Below are 17,785 nucleotides of genomic sequence, written 5' to 3' on the forward strand. Positions count from 1 at the left end.
TGCCCATGAACTCTTGCTCTAGTTAGGAGCAAAATCTTTGTCATTTCAGTAGTCAAAAGATGCTGAGTTTAACCTTTAATTTTGGCTGTGGGGTGATGATATTCAAGCGACAGAGAGTAGCCTCCATGCTGATGTGCTCTAGTTAGTTAAAGAAATGCTCAGTGTTTGATGCTGCTGCTACTTGCGCCAGGCACACACATGATGTTCTTATGGTGAAATACACTTGTATGACCCTGAAGGAGTCAGCCTGCATAACACAGCTATGCCCACAGCCTGCCCACGAGGTCTTGCAGTAAAACCTTCTTGCTACTATACTTCACACAGACATAAGTTCCTGCTTTAAACCTTCAGGGGACCGAAGTGACTTCTGGGGAGAGGAGGAACTCCAGTAATCTAGCAAAAGGAAAAAATAAAATGGCATCATTCTCTAACATTGGCATGATTAGGTCATAAGGTCAGTCGGTGACTTGAACTGCACATCCATGCAGGAGAGTGGGGTGGGAGGAGGTATTTTTTTCATGCTTTGTGTGTATATAAAAAGATCTTCTACACTTTCCACAGTATGCATCCGATGAAGTGAGCTGTAGCTCATGAAAGCTTATGCTCAAATAAATTGGCTAGTCTGTAAGGTGCCACAAGTACTCCTTTTCTTTTTGCGAATACAGACTAACACGGCTGTTACTCTGAAACCTGAGAGAGTAAGGAAACCTACCCTCCCACTCTTCCCCTCCACCCCCTCACTGAGGGATACTGGGACTTTGGGTCAAGCTTGTCAGGACTGACAGGATGTTGTGTGCCTCCTACTCCCTCCCTGGATCAAGTGGGTCGGGAGTGGGCAGAGCACTGGCTTTGCTCCACCTCTCCCCTCCTTCACATTGCATTGGCCAGCACAGCTGAGTCCATGTGTAGGGAGTAGTTATTTGCTACAGATATAATCCAGCAACAAATACTATTCCCCTGCCCTGTGTCTGAGGCAAAATGCCTCCCTGGGTTACTCCTGGAATCATGCTGTTTGAGTCTTTCCTTGCCTAACAGTACAATCAAACGGGGTAAAGGGTGTGGGGAGAAAGCACTGCAATTTGACTTGAGTTCTAGGCTCAATTGCCATTGAGCTGCTGTCCAGCTTTGGCAAGTCACTTGAACCTTTTTCACCTTAGTTTCCTCATCTGTAAAATAGGGATGATAATGTCCACTTTTATAGAAGCAGTTTGAGGTCTCTGAATGAAAAACGCTATTAATGAGTGCAAAGCATTATTATTAAATGTACACAGGCAGTTCTATTCTATATGTGCAGAATATACAGCTGCATGCACAATTGCTTGTTTTACATTCACTCCTGCATTTTACATGTATAGTTTATGATCCCCTTTATATATACTCCCAAAATAGCAAAATAGAAGCTTGAGAGTTCAAATATTTGCCAAAAAGCACAATTTGAATTGTATTGATTGTCATATTTGACATTCAAATTAACACTGTATTGGCTAATTAAATCAGTCAGGGCACTGACACAACATTGTGTAACATACACTGGTAACCAATACCGTGCAAATCTTGACTCTAGCTTGTGAACAGTTTGTGAATATTCTAATCATATAGAGTAGTGAATTGCCTGAAGAAATAAGCAAACAATTTTTAATAACGAATAATTTAAAGAATTTCACCATCCGAATGAAAATATTTCTCTAACAGAAAAGGAGAAAATTGACAAGTAATTCTTTATGAATTATTTACTCACCCTATTTTTAGAAATAATGCAAAAGGTAAAAGGTATTTCTTATATGGGTGAATCTTGCCCTTTTTGCACATGGCATACCTCTTCAGCTCACCTTTATTGAATTACTCAGATAGGTTGAGTGATGCAATATATGGGCCATGGTTTCAGCTGTGCTCCAGTTTCTTCTGTGAAGTTAAGTGACATTAATTGCTATCTGCTAGTGAAGATCGAAGCCACTGCAAGACAAGGGAGTGTACACTGGATCTGACGGAACGTGAAGGAATGACACTGTACGCACAGACTATTTTTTGTCAATGCTTTGGCGTGTCACTTGCTAGAGAATGTTTTAGAATATATGACATTTGCATTTGTCATCCACACCATGAGAGACTATTTGTTAGGGATGCCCAATGCTAATAAAGGGAGAAAAACATAAGGGAAGAAGGCATCTCTCAGTGCACCCAGAAGAATTGTTGTCTCAGCAGACAAGATGAAAATAAGTGTTTTCCATGTTTAAATCAGATGCATCCTGTAAAGGACTGCTCACTTAGGCTTGTACGTGTACCAATGTACTGTAAAAAGAAAAGGAGTACTTGTGGCACCTTAGAGACTAACCAATTTATTTGAGCATGAGCTTTCGTGAGCTACAGCTCACTTCATCGGATGCATACCGTGGAAACTGCAGCAGACTTTATATACACACAGAGAATATGAAACAATACCTCCTCCCACCCCACTGTTCTGCTGGTAATAGCTTATCTAAAGTGATCATCAAGTTGGGCCATTTCCAGCACAAATCCAGGTTTTCTCACCCTCCACCCCCCCACACAAATTCACTCTCCTTCTGGTGATAGCCCATCCAAAGTGACAACTCTCTACACAATGTGCATGATAATCAAGTTGGGCCATTTCCTGCACAAATCCAGGTTCTCTCACCCCCCCACCCCCATACACACACAAACTCACTCTCCTGCTGGTAATAGCTCATCCAAACTGACCACTCTCCAAGTTTAAATCCAAGTTAAACCAGAACATCTGCGGGGGGGCGGGGTAGGAAAAAACAAGGGGAAATAGGCTACCTTGCATAATGACTTAGCCACTCCCAGTCTCTATTTAAGCCTAAATTAATAGTATCCAATTTGCAAATGAATTCCAATTCAGCAGTTTCTCGCTGGAGTCTGGATTTGAAGTTTTTTTGTTTTAAGATAGCGACCTTCATGTCTGTGATTGCGTGACCAGAGAGATTGAAGTGTTCTCCGACTGGTTTATGAATGTTATAATTCTTGACATCTGATTTGTGTCCATTTATTCTTTTACGTAGAGACTGTCCAGTTTGACCAATGTACATGGCAGAGGGGCATTGCTGGCACATGATGGCATATATCACATTGGTGGATGTGCAGGTGAACGAGCCTCTGATAGTGTGGCTGATGTTATTAGGCCCTGTGATGGTGTCCCCTGAATAGATATGTGGGCACAGTTGGCAACGGGCTTTGTTGCAAGGATAAGTTCCTGGGTTAGTGGTTCTGTTGTGTGGTATGTGGTTGTTGGTGAGTATTTGCTTGAGGTTGGGGGGCTGTCTGTAGGCAAGGACTGGCCTGTCTCCCAAGATTTGTGAGAGTGTTGGGTCATCCTTTAGGATAGGTTGTAGATCCTTAATAATGCGTTGGAGGGGTTTTAGTTGGGGGCTGAAGGTGACGGCTAGTGGCGTTCTGTAGAAGCCCTCTACACCAACATTCCACACAAAGATGGACTACAAGCCGTCAAGAACACTATCCCCGATAATGTCACGGCTAACCTGGTGGCTGAACTTTGTGACTTTATCCTTACCCATAACTATTTTACATTTGGGGACAATGTATACCTTCAGATCAGCGGCACTGCTATGGGTACCCACATGGTCCCACAGTATGCCAACATGTTTATGGCTGATTTAGAACAATGCTTCCTCAGCTCTCGTCCCCTAAGGCCCCTACTCTACTTGCGCTATATTGATCACTTTAGATAAGCTATTACCAGCAGGACAGTGGGGTGGGAGGAGGTATTGTTTCGTATTCTCTGTGTGTATATAAAGTCTGCTGCAGTTTCCACGGTATGCATCCGATGAAGTGAGCTGTAGCTCACGAAAGCTTATGCTCAAATAAATTGGTTAGTCTCTAAGGTGCCACAAGTACTCCTTTTCTTTTTGCGAATACAGACTAACACGGCTGTTACTCTGAAAATGTACTGTAAGAAATCCTTTACAACTCCTACAACCTGACTTGCTCATCAAAATACTAAAATTGAAGTCCTGCCCTGACTGTGTTGGTAAAGTATACTTGTAAGATGCACTAGGGCCCTTCAGGACTCCTGTGAGGCTTTGAGGGGTTCTGTCACTGCCTGCCCTGAAACCTTGGGTGCCTATAGGCTGTGCAGCTTTGGCTCAGAGCCCTGACACCAGCAGCCTGCTCACAGCATAATAGTCTCACCTGCCTTCTGCCAGCCCAGTTACTACTTGCAGAGCGACCCCCAACAACCCTTCCAGTGGTCCAGTCCCTCTTACAGGACACTCACAGAAGTAACACCAAGTTCGCTGCCTCCTAAGAGCCAGTACACACAACAGCTTGTTAGCTCAGCTGGCATGATACACTCCACTCTAATACACAGCTCTGAGATGGTTTGTAGTGAAACTAAACAAGCTTATTAAAAAAAGAACATAGACTTAAGTGATTTCAAGCAAGGATGAAAGAGGTATGGAAGGGCTACAAACAAACGGAAAACAACATGCTTGCTAGTATCTCAAACTTTTTTCTAATAAAAGAGAGCTTTGCCTGACATAGTTTTCGTACTCACAGCAAGTTGTCAGCATTCTCTAGCCTGTTGTAGCGGGAGGAGCCATCGTTTATGGGTACAAAGTGCTGTCATCTTTGTTTTTCTCAGGCGATAGATGCCCCAAAGACTTCCGGCAGTTCCTTTTTTATCCCCAGAATTTATCTTTTGTCTTCCAAGTCACAAAGCCCTCCTAGGGGCTCAGCTTTCTGTGTCCACCAGGGATCTAACACCAAGCTAGTTTTGCCCTATCCTGTGATTTACAGTGCAAATTATATTCCGGGAATTGCCGATGCAAATGAGTAGTCCATTGTCCCTCACTCTTGTCACACCTGGCTCAATCTGCAATTGAGCCAAAGAGGTGTTTGCCTTTCTCCTTTTTCTGGACAAAAACATTGTGTTTTGCCTCCTTGGTCTGTTTACATGCTCCAAAACACGATATCGGCGAATATGCATAATCTCACATACAGCTTTGTTACATTCATTTTGCAGTGATATTAATGACCAGCGTGTTCTTAGTTTTCAAATTTATATATTTCAAAGACACCTTTTAAATGAACATCATGACAATAATGCATGAGGTGTTTTGAGCTGGTCAGGCCAGCTGAGACTTTTTACATACAAGGGAGCCGCTTGCTGTCTGGCATTGGAGGTGTTCTTACGGTCACAACTCCTCACTGTTGCTGGATACTTTATAGCTATTGTTACTAAAAACACACTCTCTCATCTGTGGCTGGCTAGGATGGAGTGCAGCTTTTTATCAGTCAGATGCTGACTTGGCCACTGTGGTCCATATTGCCAAGTCCTCCAGGCTAGATTATAGCAACTCCTTATACTGAGGAATGAGCCCTCAACTTCAGCTTGTTCAGAATGCAGCATTTGGCCTCTAGCAATCCTGGTTGTTGAGAACACATCACCATAGATCTCTGCTTATTACACTGGCTCCTCATAGAATATCAGGTCACATTGGTCTTGGTATTAAAGTGGTGTAAGGAATTGGCCCAACCTACCACCCAGAACAGTCCTTTCTCCACAATCCAGTTGGAACAGCTTTCTTCCTCAGGAACCATGAAACAGTTAACCTGGACTTGGGGGGTGGTGAGCGGGGGATAAAGCTTTCTCAACAGCTGTAGTATGCCCGCAGGAATCATGAGTCGTAGAAGCATGCTGGCTCAGTGTGGGGGAGGAAGGATTGAAGCTAGACCGGATCCTTTTTTAATATACAAGATAGTGCTTTCTACTTAAAGGGACACACAAGAGTTCAGGTTTTAGTATCTGCAGTTCTTAGTTAAATATTAACACATTAATGAATAAGATTAATAAAAACTAAAGCTAAGTAGTATTAGGAGCTCTGGTCCTTACTTGGCCTAACCCAAGTCCTGATTTGCCTCAGCCCTGGACACCAGTTTTATGATCCCCTTACCTTGGTTCCAACTTCCTTTTGGCTTCAGCCAATCAGATTCATCCATCAAACCAATAACACAATGTGCTTTTTTTCTCTCCAACAGCCACGAGGAAACTGGGGGTTATCTGCACCCAAAAAGAGAGAAGAAAGTGTGGGGAGGGAGGGGGAGAGGAGGGGGAAAAATGTAAGTTGACAGTTGCACTTTCCCTCTGGGAGACTGAATTTCTGCTTCCACGTGGGCTCTGTGAGACTGACAGTCAACTGCACTCCCAGGCCCACTCATGAGTCCAAAATGTCAATTCCTAGCCCATAGGAACTGCCGGTCTCTCCTAAGACTCTGAACTTAGAGGGGACCCAAAACGTTGGTGAACAGTTCCCCTAACTTGAGAGTGTTGAGACTTGTATTTCTGTGGTTGCAGTGGCAGGACAATGGAGGAGGTCAGCTTTCTAGTGCTTATCCTCTTCCTCAGATCTCCATATTAAGCTCCATTAAAGGGGGTTGAGATGATTAACGTTGTCCCATCACAGTTGGATACAATGGAACACGATTCATGTTTTGTCCTTGAATCCACTGAGCAGTTAGAGGCTGCTGAATAAAGTATAGGAAAGCTCTCCTTTACTGTACTTTCAGTTCATGTTAAAGTGTAAAGTACTAGAGGCTAATACACATTCATATCTTTCTGAATTTGAGGATGATAAATTAGTTACCCTTCAGCCAACACATCCAGTCTATTGACTAGAACATCTAATGTGAGCATTTTAATAGGATACTTAAATCAGCATTTACATGTCTAAGTGCAGACATCAGTATTCATTTTTGGACACAAAGTCACACTACACTGAAAATTGAACTCTGAGTATGCAGTAACAGACTCAGATAATCATAGCAGGGCTCTGAATGTTCCTCTGACGTTTCCCTAGATTGTGTTCTATTAATGTTGGCTGGGTTTGACAGGAAAACTTTGGCATTCATTTGCTTGTTTTTTCTGTAACGTCTATGACCATTTTGTTTCAAGCTCAGATACTTTGTGTGTGTGATTTTTTTGTTTTGTTTTTCAAATATGTATTTTTTTTTGAATGTGGAAAGAGTGCTTAAAAATCTTTTATGGTCTATTATGACCATTCCAGCTGAAACTACATACTTGTAAATATATATAAAAGCTACCAATGTTGGTAACTGGTTTTTAATCAGCTTTATTTATTATAGACAGTGCTATTCATTTGCAAGATAAAAAAATATAAAGCAGCAGAGTGCTGCCAAATTTTTAATGGAAACCAATATTTATTTTATAAACTTATGTGTAATAATGATCAATACATATTTGTTTTCCTACCTACATACATAGTGGATTTTTAAAACAAAAATCCAGATCTACAAAAGTATTCATTTATGCTAGAAAAACAAACCAGGTTAGATGTAGTAATCCTCCAAAAAGTACCCCCTCTTCTCTGTTTTGAAGGTGGTTTCATAATTTCTGTATGTAATTAACTTTTCATTCCTTTTTTTTTTTTAAATTGAGGGTCTAATGCTGCCCCTCCTCCCAAAATAGTCCATCTGGTCTCCTCTCCTCTCGATGACTTTTTATAAGGGACGTCTTTGTTAATCTCCCTGCCTGCACTATGTAATTGTTTAAATCAACTCGTCAGTATAACATATTATTGAAATACATTCAGTATATTCGGTAGTGGATTTGAGGGCTCTTGTTTGGCCAAGATAAGAATTGACCTGTACTTTCTCCCATCTCTTCAAACTGAACCAAAATGAGGCCTTTTCTGAACTTGATCTAACTTTGGTTAACCAATTACTTTTTTTTTTTTCAAAAATCTACATGCCTCTTCTCGAGACTCTATACTTAAGAATATAGGATATCCCACTGCAGATCAGACCAATGGTCTGTCAAATCTTTTGTACTGCCTTTGATTCATTTTGCATGAGCAGTGTGACCAGTCGTTAATAGAACTGTTAATCCAGTAGGTTTTGATACTTAGAGAAGAAACTGGCCACCAAGAAGGCAAAAGGCACAGCAGAATAACTGGTCAGTACCACTCACAGCAGTGGAACTAATTTTTGGAATGGCCTGTGAGAGTACTGGAAAAATTCAGCATGGGAGTATCTGTGTGAATCTTCAAATAGTAAGGCCTGTGTAGAAGAAGTTATAATATTTCATGCTGCACTGAGCACCCTGTGGTACTCCCAAAATTTGTAAGGTATAAGTCTCACCTAGTAAGAGATCCCCCAAAAGCCAAAGTTTCTGAGTTCAAGAGAATGAAAAATTTCCTCTTGCTGTTCTGCCAGCGCATATTCTGCCTGAGTCCCGCTTGTCCCCATGCACACAATATCTACTTATTCTCAGTGCTTTCTACATCCATGGGAGATCTCTGCAGGATGCATTCAACATGGTGGTTTGCGAACCCTTTACAACATGCCTGAAACTCAGCCCAAATTGGAAAGCCCGGGTAGAGTTTCATACAGATGCCCTTATCCCTCAAATCCGGGGTCAGGGTTTACGGTTTCAATCAATAACTGTGTGAAACTTGGAGGTTTAGACTGATTGCTTTGAGGTTTTTTGGAACATGGAACTTGTATGGTAGGTATCTATGAAAACGGAAACAAAACAGCTTGCTTAAACTTCTGAACTTTGTACAACTGTAACCAGATCTGTACAATCACTCGGTGGGAGATAGGCCTACAGATGATGATCTATCTTTATCTTCCAGCTTTGTTGCATTTGAGAGAACATAGCACAGTTTCTCTGCTTGGCATCAGCACTGCCATCATTACCCCTCGCTAAGCAGAAACTCCAGCAGGAACACATACTAGAACAATAGCTATGTTCCAAGGTGCACACTTCCTGCAAATGTACGTAGCTGAGAACATTAAAAATCAGCTGGAATTCTTGGTTTATGTCTGGATCACCTTAGTGGGTCTTGCAAAAATCTTCTTCATTCTAGAGTGTGATAGCAAGGGAACAGAAAAAGTTGGGGTTTGCTCACATCTGCTTCAACAGTCAGCTTTCTTAACAGCAGGAAGTGACCACGTTAGGTTCAGTACACAAGAGTGGCAGGTACACTAGCTTTAATCATTGAATATATGTTCATGAGACTCTTGTCCTTATCCAGCAAAATCAAACAATACCCAGTGCCAAAGACCATTCAGGGTATAGAATTCCATTCAGTTTGTAGCAACTCTGATTGATGTCATGATCAGAAAATAGCAATTGCAGTATAAACCAATTAAAAAGACATGTTGGAGGATGCCACCCTGACATATATTAGCTGTTTTGAGGAATCTCTATTTCATATCCTGAAACACTTTGTTTGCCTCCAAATGAATTGGCGCTGCCATGTTTAGGGGTCCCACTCTCCCAAATTTTGGGATTAGGGGCAAGTGAACAGAATAAAGGAAAGTCTAGACCTCATCCAGGATTCTTTCTTTCCTATTGATCACTGATGATGAGAGGGGGGGAAAATACTGTAGTGGTAAGTGGCACAAAAGCATGGATGGATAGAGAAGCTGCTAGCCCTGCAGTGAATAAGCCACATGCAGTGGATTCTCACTGAGTGGTATGTTTCCAGGAGTGGCAGCTCCCAGTTGAAAATACAGACCTAGGAAAAAGATGATTTGCAGGCAGCATTTAACTGAAACATTAAGCAGAGAAACTGATGATTCTATGCTGCAAAGATCTTTTCCTAATTGCACTCCTGTAGTTCCAGCAAAATGGTGCCCTTTCTACTGGTACCACACTAACCAAGTTCAGATCTGGACCAAACCTTTTCAAGATTTGTGGATGTTTTAATTCTAGGGGTTTAGACTGAGTTGTTATAAAGATGGCCAGGCGTGTAGTTTGGATCAAATTCTGAACTTCTGCAAAGTTTGGGCTTGTTTAGAGACTAGGTTTTAGTTTGGGACTATTTCCAGCTAGCATATTTTCTGCAGCATTGGCCATTCCTGCAAATTGGCCCACAAACTTTCTGAGAAGAAGTGTTAGTGGGTCTGGAGCCAATGCACTGAAATATCAAAAGAGGGTAAATGTGTGTTGCTGCTATTCAGCTTCCACAATGATAGGCGACAGTATAATAATACTACTACTAGCTTAAAGGAAGTTTCTCAGCACTACTTTTATTCAAAGAAAGCTATTTGTCCTGCACTTGAGGCAATACAGCTGTGCCTACTAAATATCTTGGCTGCTCCTCTCCAGTATCTGTTGTGAAAGACTCCATTTCCACAGGGAATGTGGTCAGAAACAGAAATCTAAAAATGTTGAAAACTCCGTTGTAAAGTTAATGTATTTTCAACTACAAAATATGCTAACACTAAGATTCAGGGAGTGTTCAGTGTTTAAGCTGAATTCCTGCTTGTATAAAGCAATCAGAAAAGTTGGCTAAAATTAGGGCAGAATCCGGACTTTTGGGGAATTCTTTCACATGTAATGGTCTCCAAACCTCTTTAAGTTCACACATCATAGATACGGTATACCGGAAAACCCTTAAGCCCAGATTTTTCAAACTGAATTTCTGAACCTCTGTTTAATTGAGTGTGTGAGAGTTTCAGAGAGAAGGGTATTCTATTTTCCTCCAATTTTATGAAAGTTTTGAGTTTTCCTAAACCTTCATAACATTTAGGCATCTCTGTAATGGAATTTATAGGATAAATTGTCTACTTCACATTGTTCCTTCTTATCCATAGGTCTGTTCTGGCTAAGAACATGAAGCAATGAACAAAGCATGAATCCACAGTAGCTGTGCAGTTGGTAGAGAAGAGATAGTAGGGAAGTAAGCAATTCTATCTGCTGCACATGTGTGGTGCCTGAATAGCTCTTGATCTGTATGGAGATTAGGTCCCAGAAACTAATGAACCAATCACAGTGTGTGTGATGCAATATGGAGTAAAAAGCATGTGCAGCAGTCTATTTTAGAATGTGTATGTGTGTGTGTGTGTGTATATATATATATAAAGCTGATTAATGACCTTTGTATTTTGGATGTGTGGTATGCCCTATACCCACTCGCTTCATGTGAGTCTGCTTACTCTGTGTAGTTTGATTATATGCCAATAAAGAAACCTCAGTGATGAGTTTGGAGTCAAGCTGAGTTTTTGGGACATGAGTGGATAAGGTCTTGGAAGCCATCCCATCATAGGTCTCAGAGGCTACCCCAACTGAATCACGACTGCACCATCCTGGTATAATAACAGTAGTAATTTGTCATGCCAATTGTTTGCCTTACACTGCTTGCCTCGAGAGAGGAATGTGTACTGTGATGGAACAACTGTGGGACCGGTAGTTCCCAAGTGGTGGAAGGAAAGGGCTGGAAAGCTATTACATGGCAACTGTAACCTTCTGCACTCTACTCTTTTTGACCTCTGTTCTCTGGCTTTAACCATGATTTTGGTCTCCCTTCCTCTAAGTAGCCAAAGGGAGAACTTGAGCAAAAGTTACTTAATCAGAATTGAAGAATAAAAATACAGTAACATGTTCATTCAGTGGGTGTTTCCAATGTACTGCGTGAGAAATTAATCTAAACTGCTCTCTGCAAACCTTCTTTTTGGGTACCTATATGTGACGGTGTCTGGCACTGTGTGAACATCTAAGACCGAGCTCTTAAGAGAGAGAACCTCTTTCTTAGGCAACAGGAAATAGAGAGTTCATACTGCCTTTTTATTCCAAAGGGAGTGATCTAGTTAAGGTAGGATGTTCCCCTGCAGGATACTACAGCACTGTAGCCTTTAAAATTTTTTGGCTAAAGTGTTCTCCTTAGAATACCTCTTCAATTCACGTAGCTTACATAAATATTTAACTTGTACTGATGCTACTCATAATCTGTTTAGAATGCTGCTGTACTATTTACATATAGAGGAAAGCCATAAGCCTACTTGTCCAAATAGTTTAAAGCAAGGGAGATGCTGCTTTTTAGCACCTTGCATAAATATTTGTAAAACCTATAAATCCTAGATAACTTTGTCTCCCTTTAAAGATATTTACTACTTCCTAAAACCTTTCTCCAAAATGTCCTTTATTTTTTGTTACTGCATTAGAAGATCTTGACCTTCACTGTGAAATGTATTTGTACGTCCTTGATGACTCTGGGCAGTACTGTGATTTATGAACTCTGTCCACCTGATGCTATACAGGTGACCCAGTCTAAGATCTGTTTTCAAAAACCCCTACTGTATGAAACAAAGCAAATTACAGCAACTCAGGACAAGTAAGTAAGTTGTCTTCAGTCTACACATAATCTATATGGTTTAGTTTACAATATATAGAAATCTGAACCCATCTTTACTTTTGTGTTTTTGCTGTGATAACAAGCTGTATTTATATTCTAGTATTTCTACAGTACAATGGAGACTTATTCTGGCTGAGATAAATATTTAAAGAAGTTGTATTTTATTTAGCTAAACTGTATATGAAACATTTTGTTTTTGGAATGAAATTTCATAATTTTACTTGTCACATGTTGTTGTCTACAGTGTGAAATGTGTACAATTTCACAACAAAATCTATAGTAAGTTTCTGGTTTTGCTGGCGAGGTGCCAAAAGGAATTTTGCTAGGTTGTTCTATTAAAACTACATAGCTCAGTGCACCCAGGGTAAATGGCAAAATTCCTAAAGGGACTTTAAAGATGCCAGGATTTCACCCCTACTTCTATTAAGAAAACATTAGTACCATCTCCATAGTTCAATTTTTTCAGTGAAAACAAAGTTTAAATCCCATTGTTAGACACACACACTAATTCTGATCACTATCAAAAGTACACCACTTATTCCTCTGCTTATTCCTAGGAGTAGAGATTGAGGGCCAGATTCTCTGCTAGCATAACTCTGACCTCAGTAGAGTTATACAGGCAGACAAGGTTTTGTGAAAGTCAGATTTTTAAAGTTTTTAGGGCAGGTCTGTAATGTATTTGGGGATCCCTCTCTCTTACAAATGACTTAGTTTCAACAACTCAAGCTTCCAGCAGAAATATTGAAGGTCTAAACAAATTTTAACCCATCGGGTAGTCTTTCAGCTGTGTGTATATTTAAGTTATTAGCACTATTCTTTAGTTAATGTCTGTCACAGACACTGACATAGAAAATATTAGCCAGAATGGAAGCTGATGTAGAAAATATGACATGCAGCATTGACATGTAGACTATCATACATAGGCTCTTTTTCCAGTCTGGGGCAGCTCTCAAGAAGAGAGTTCCAGAAGAAGGTGCCTGCCCAACAAAGCTCCAAGTTCCTCAGAATCAGGACGTGAAGTCCTGGCCCCACTAAGTGGGAGTTTTGCCATTGACTTCAGTCCAGAATGTCACCCAGGTTCTCCACTCCACAGGGCAGGCACTTTTCCCAGCAACACATTCACGTACAAGAGGGGAACCTTGTTGCTGTGGATCTTCTGAAATCCAGTGTTCACCCTAGGAGATGCATAGGAGTGGGGAGCCTAATGCCACACAACCAAAATTATGTGCCTGGTGCATAAAGTTTTATAGGAAAACTACTACTGGCCTGACATAGCAGAAAACATTATATGCCAAGCAATAGTTTGCTGTGCCAACTTGACTTAAATTTTCTTGGCTTCTTATCTATTAAAAAAGAAACCCATAATTCTTGCACACAAGCGTTGCTAATTTAAAGTTAAAGTGGGTAAAATAATTAATGTGATTGTTATGTGAGGTTCTGACTGGAACAGTCTCCTAACAGGAGTTGTGGTGGCAAACAATTAGTTTTAAGAGAGAGAGCTGGACAAATTTGAGTGGGATTATAGGTTGCTTGTGATGGAGGGGGGCAGAGCTCAGCAGCCCTGGGAGTCCATTCCAGTTTGTCTTATGTGCCTAAAAAATCTCATGTTTCAGTACTTCAGCCGGTCACCTGAGTCAGGGAGGGATATTCTGTTTTCCCGCCCCCCATCCCCTCCCGCCCGCAAGTATTCTGTTTGTCTCCTTCTGAAGTATCAAGGATGACCATGACTGGAAATGAGACACTGGATGGGGTGACCAGTGCTCTGAGGTGGTACTGGTAGTACTCTTTCTCAGATGTTTGGCTGGCTGGTTCTTGCTCACATGCTTCAGGTGTAAAAGATTGCCATATGTGGGGTTGGGAAGGAGTTTTCCACCTGGTCAGGTTGGCAGTGACCTGGGGTTTTTTGCATTCTTCTGCAGGATGGGGCCCGGGTCACTTGCCAGGATTATCTGGGTAGACTTCGGTTAAAATGTTTCCTGCCTTTGCACAGACATCAGGTACCAGTAAATCTTGGTCCTTCCTATTCTCTGCTGGTGGCACACAACAGTTAGTCTCCTGAGCACTGTAATGCTGGGTTTAGTGTGCAGGTCTAATGTGTTGGTGGTCTGTGATATACCAGAGGCTAGACTAGATGATCTGGAGGTCCCTTCCAGGGGAGTGTTCAGAAATATTTTCCCATGGTCTGTACTGGCAATCCCTGTGGAGCTATCCCTGCTGCAGCTGTTGGCCTCATTGCCTCCCCTGCAGAGTCCATGCCATGATCAGCCCCTGCTTTCCAGCACAGTTCGCCCAAGTGCAGAGTCACTCCCTATCCCTGAGAGATGACCTGGGCTGCTGAAAGCCAGCTGAGGCCAGCCAGGCCCCAGAGGGTTGGATCGTTGGTGCAGGATCTGGCCTCATGGAGTAGCAAGGAGGAGCAGCACTGACTGCCACACTGTCCACTCAGGGTTAGTCCAGTGGCCCCTCCATCACAAGAGAGCTGTGGATCCAAAACAGAGTGAGTGATGTGACCCCTGTAACTCCGGTTTCACCCTATAGCCGCTCTGAGGCCAAACCTGAGCAGCAGTGTGACCCCCATGCATCAGGTCACAATGCTACTCACTCAGTTTTGGCCCCGCCAGCCCCTGTCGTGATGGAGGGCCAGCAGGGTCAAACCTGAGTGGGCAGTGGGGTAACCAGTGTTGCTGCTCCTCACTGCTGCCAGGGGTATGCACTGTGCCTAATGAATGTGTGGCGGAGAGTGCTAGCAGTCCTTTCTGGCCTCAAACGCGGACTCTGTTGGGTGCTCAGGATTTGGTCCAACGGGTGAATGTAGCTGAACCACTTCGTAATAGCGACCATAATGTAATTAAATTTAACATGCTGCGGGGGAGGGGGGGATGAAGAGAATACCAAAGAAACTTGCACAGTAGCATTTCACTTCAAAAAGGGGAATTACACAAAAAAGAGGAGGCTGGTTAAACAGAAATTTTAAAGGAACAGTTACAAGAGTAAAATAGCTGCATGGAAACTTTTTAAAAACAACATAATAGAGGCTTAAATTAACTGTATATCTTAAGTGTAAAAAAATTAAAAAAAATGAGGACCAAAAAAAGCCCTACTCTGACTAAACAGAGAAGGGGTGATTAGAGGCAAGAAGGCATCCTTTAAAAATTGGAAGTCAAATTTTAGCAAGGAAAATAGAAAGGAGCATAAATCTGTCAAGTTAAGTGTAAAAGTATGAGAGGTCAAAAAAGAATTTGAAAAGCGTCTTGCAAAAGATACAAACTAATAATAAAAAATTGTAAGGTACATCAGAAGCAGGAATGCTGCCAAACAATCAGTAGGGCCAGTGGACAGTCGAGGTGCTAAAGAAGCATTCAAGGAAGACCAAGCTGTTGCAGAAAAACTAAATGAATTATTTGTATTGGTCTTAACTACAAAGGGAGGTTCTCACACCTGAGCCATTCTTTTCAGTCCCGGACTGATGTCAATAGAGATGTTTTGGAATAAATTCATAAACTAAACAGTAAACACCAGGACCAGATGGTATTCACCCAAGAGATTTGAAAGAACTCAAATATGAAATTGCGGAATTCCTAACTGTGGTATGTGGCTTAAATCGGCCTCTGTACCAGATGATGGTTACGGCCAGTAAGCCTAACTTCAAATTGGTTGAAACTATAGTCGAGAACAGAAAACTCAGACCTATAGATAGGGCCCTACCAAATTCCTGGTTCATCTGCATAAATTTCACATCATAACATTGAAACTGTGAAATTCAATATTTAAGATATATTTAAATCTTAAATTACACGGTTTGTTGTAACAAAACGTGACTATGTGTTTTAAAATGGCAAAATATAAACATGTAAAGCCCTTGACTCAGCATTTCTCAAACTGGGGGTCCTGACCGAAAAGGGGGTCACGGTATTGTCACCCTTCTTCCACACTGCCTTTAAGCTGGGTGTCTGGAGAGCAGTGGCTACTGGCCGGGTGCCCAGCTCTGAAGGCCGTACCACCTCTAGCAGCAGCACAGAAGTAAGGGTGGCAATATCGTGACCCCCTTCCCATACAATAGCCTTGCAACCCCCTTTTGGGTCTGGACCCCCAGTTTGAGAAATGCTGCATACTTTTACCCTATAATATAGAGTTAAAGTACACAAAAGACCAGATTTCATGGAGCAGACCAGATTTCAGAGTCTGAGACAAGTTTTTCACGGCCGTGAATTTGGTAGTGCCCTACATATAGATGAACGCTATGCTGGAGAAGAGTCCATGTGGCTTTTGTAAAGGGAAATGATGATGCACCAATATATCCGAATTCTTTGAGGGAGTTTACAAACATGTGGACAAGGATGATCCAGTGGATATAGTGTACTGGGACTTTTAGAAAGCCTTTGACAAGGTCCATCACCAAAGGCTCTTAAACAAAGTAAGGAGTCCCGGGTTAAGAGGAAAGGTCCTCTCATGGATCAGTAACTGGTTAAAAGATAAGAAACAAAGGATAAGAATAAATAGTCAGTTTTCACAGTGGAGAGAGGTAAATAATGCGGTCCTCCAAGGCTCTGTCCTGGGACCAGTGCTGTTCAACATATTCATAAATGATCTGGAAAAAAGGTAAACAGTGAGGTGACAAAGTTTGCAGATGATTCTAAATGACTCAAGATAGTTAAGTCGAAAGCAGACTGCAAAGCGTTAAAGGGATCTCATAAAACTAGGTGACTGGGCAAGAAAATGGCAGATGAACTTCAGTATTGATTAATGTATAGTGGAAAAAATAACTGTACATAAAGGATAGGGTCTGAATTAGCTATTGCCACACAAGAAAGAAATCTTGGAGTCTTTGTGGATAGTTCTTTGAAAACATCTGCTCAATGTGCAGCAGCAGTTAAAAAAAGCTATCAATGTTAGGAACCATTAGGAAAGGGATAGAAAATGAGACAGAAAATATAATGCCACTATATAAATGCATACTATGCACATACCTTGAATACTGCATGTGGTTCGGGTTGCCTCATCTGAAAAAAAGATGTATGAGAATTGGAAAAAGTACAGAGAAGGGCAACAAAAATGATTAGGGCTATGAAATAGCTTCCATATGAGGAAAGATTTAAAAAGACTGGAACTGTTCACATTGGAAAAGAGATGACTAAAGGGGGGATATGATAGAGGTCTATAAAATCATGAATGGTGTGAAGTAAGTGAATAGGGAAATGTTGTTTACACCTTCACATAACACAAGAATCAGGAGTCATCCAATGAAAGTAATAGGCAGCAGGTTTAAAACCAATCTAAGGAAGCACTACTTCACATACTGGACAGTCAACCTGTGGAACTCATTGCCCAGGGATGTTGTAAAGACCAGAAGTATAACTGGATTTAAAAAAAAAAGTTTGTGTATGGGGTGGAAGTTTGTGTATGGTCGCTATTAGCCAAGATGATCAGGAATGCAATCCTATGCGCTAGCTGTCCATCAATCTCTGACTGCCAGAAGCTGGAACTGGATGACGGGGATGGATCACTTGATAAATTACCCTGTTCTGCTCGTTCCCTCTGAAGCATCTGGCACCAGCTGCGATCGGAAGATGGACCATTGGTCAAACCCAGTATGGCCATTCTTATGTTCTCAGCACATCTGAAAATCAGGC

General features: G+C 41.6%; 1 long non-coding RNA gene across 2 annotated transcripts in view; it reads left to right on the plus strand.

Moving 5' to 3' along the window:
- Positions 1-17,785, plus strand: part of LOC144263630 (uncharacterized) — a 204,530-nt gene that overhangs the window by 141,802 nt on the left and 44,943 nt on the right. Inside the window, exon 3 of one of the 2 annotated variants that reach the window (XR_013345840.1) lies at positions 10,618-10,847. The exons of the other annotated variant lie outside the window; for it this stretch is intronic. This is a non-coding gene — a long non-coding RNA (uncharacterized LOC144263630). Of the gene's footprint in view, positions 1-10,617; positions 10,848-17,785 lie in introns of those variants that run through there. 2 annotated transcript variants of the gene reach the window in all.

Source organism: Eretmochelys imbricata, chromosome 4, assembly GCF_965152235.1.
Source record: "Eretmochelys imbricata isolate rEreImb1 chromosome 4, rEreImb1.hap1, whole genome shotgun sequence".
Classification (NCBI taxonomy): Eukaryota; Metazoa; Chordata; order Testudines; family Cheloniidae; genus Eretmochelys; species Eretmochelys imbricata.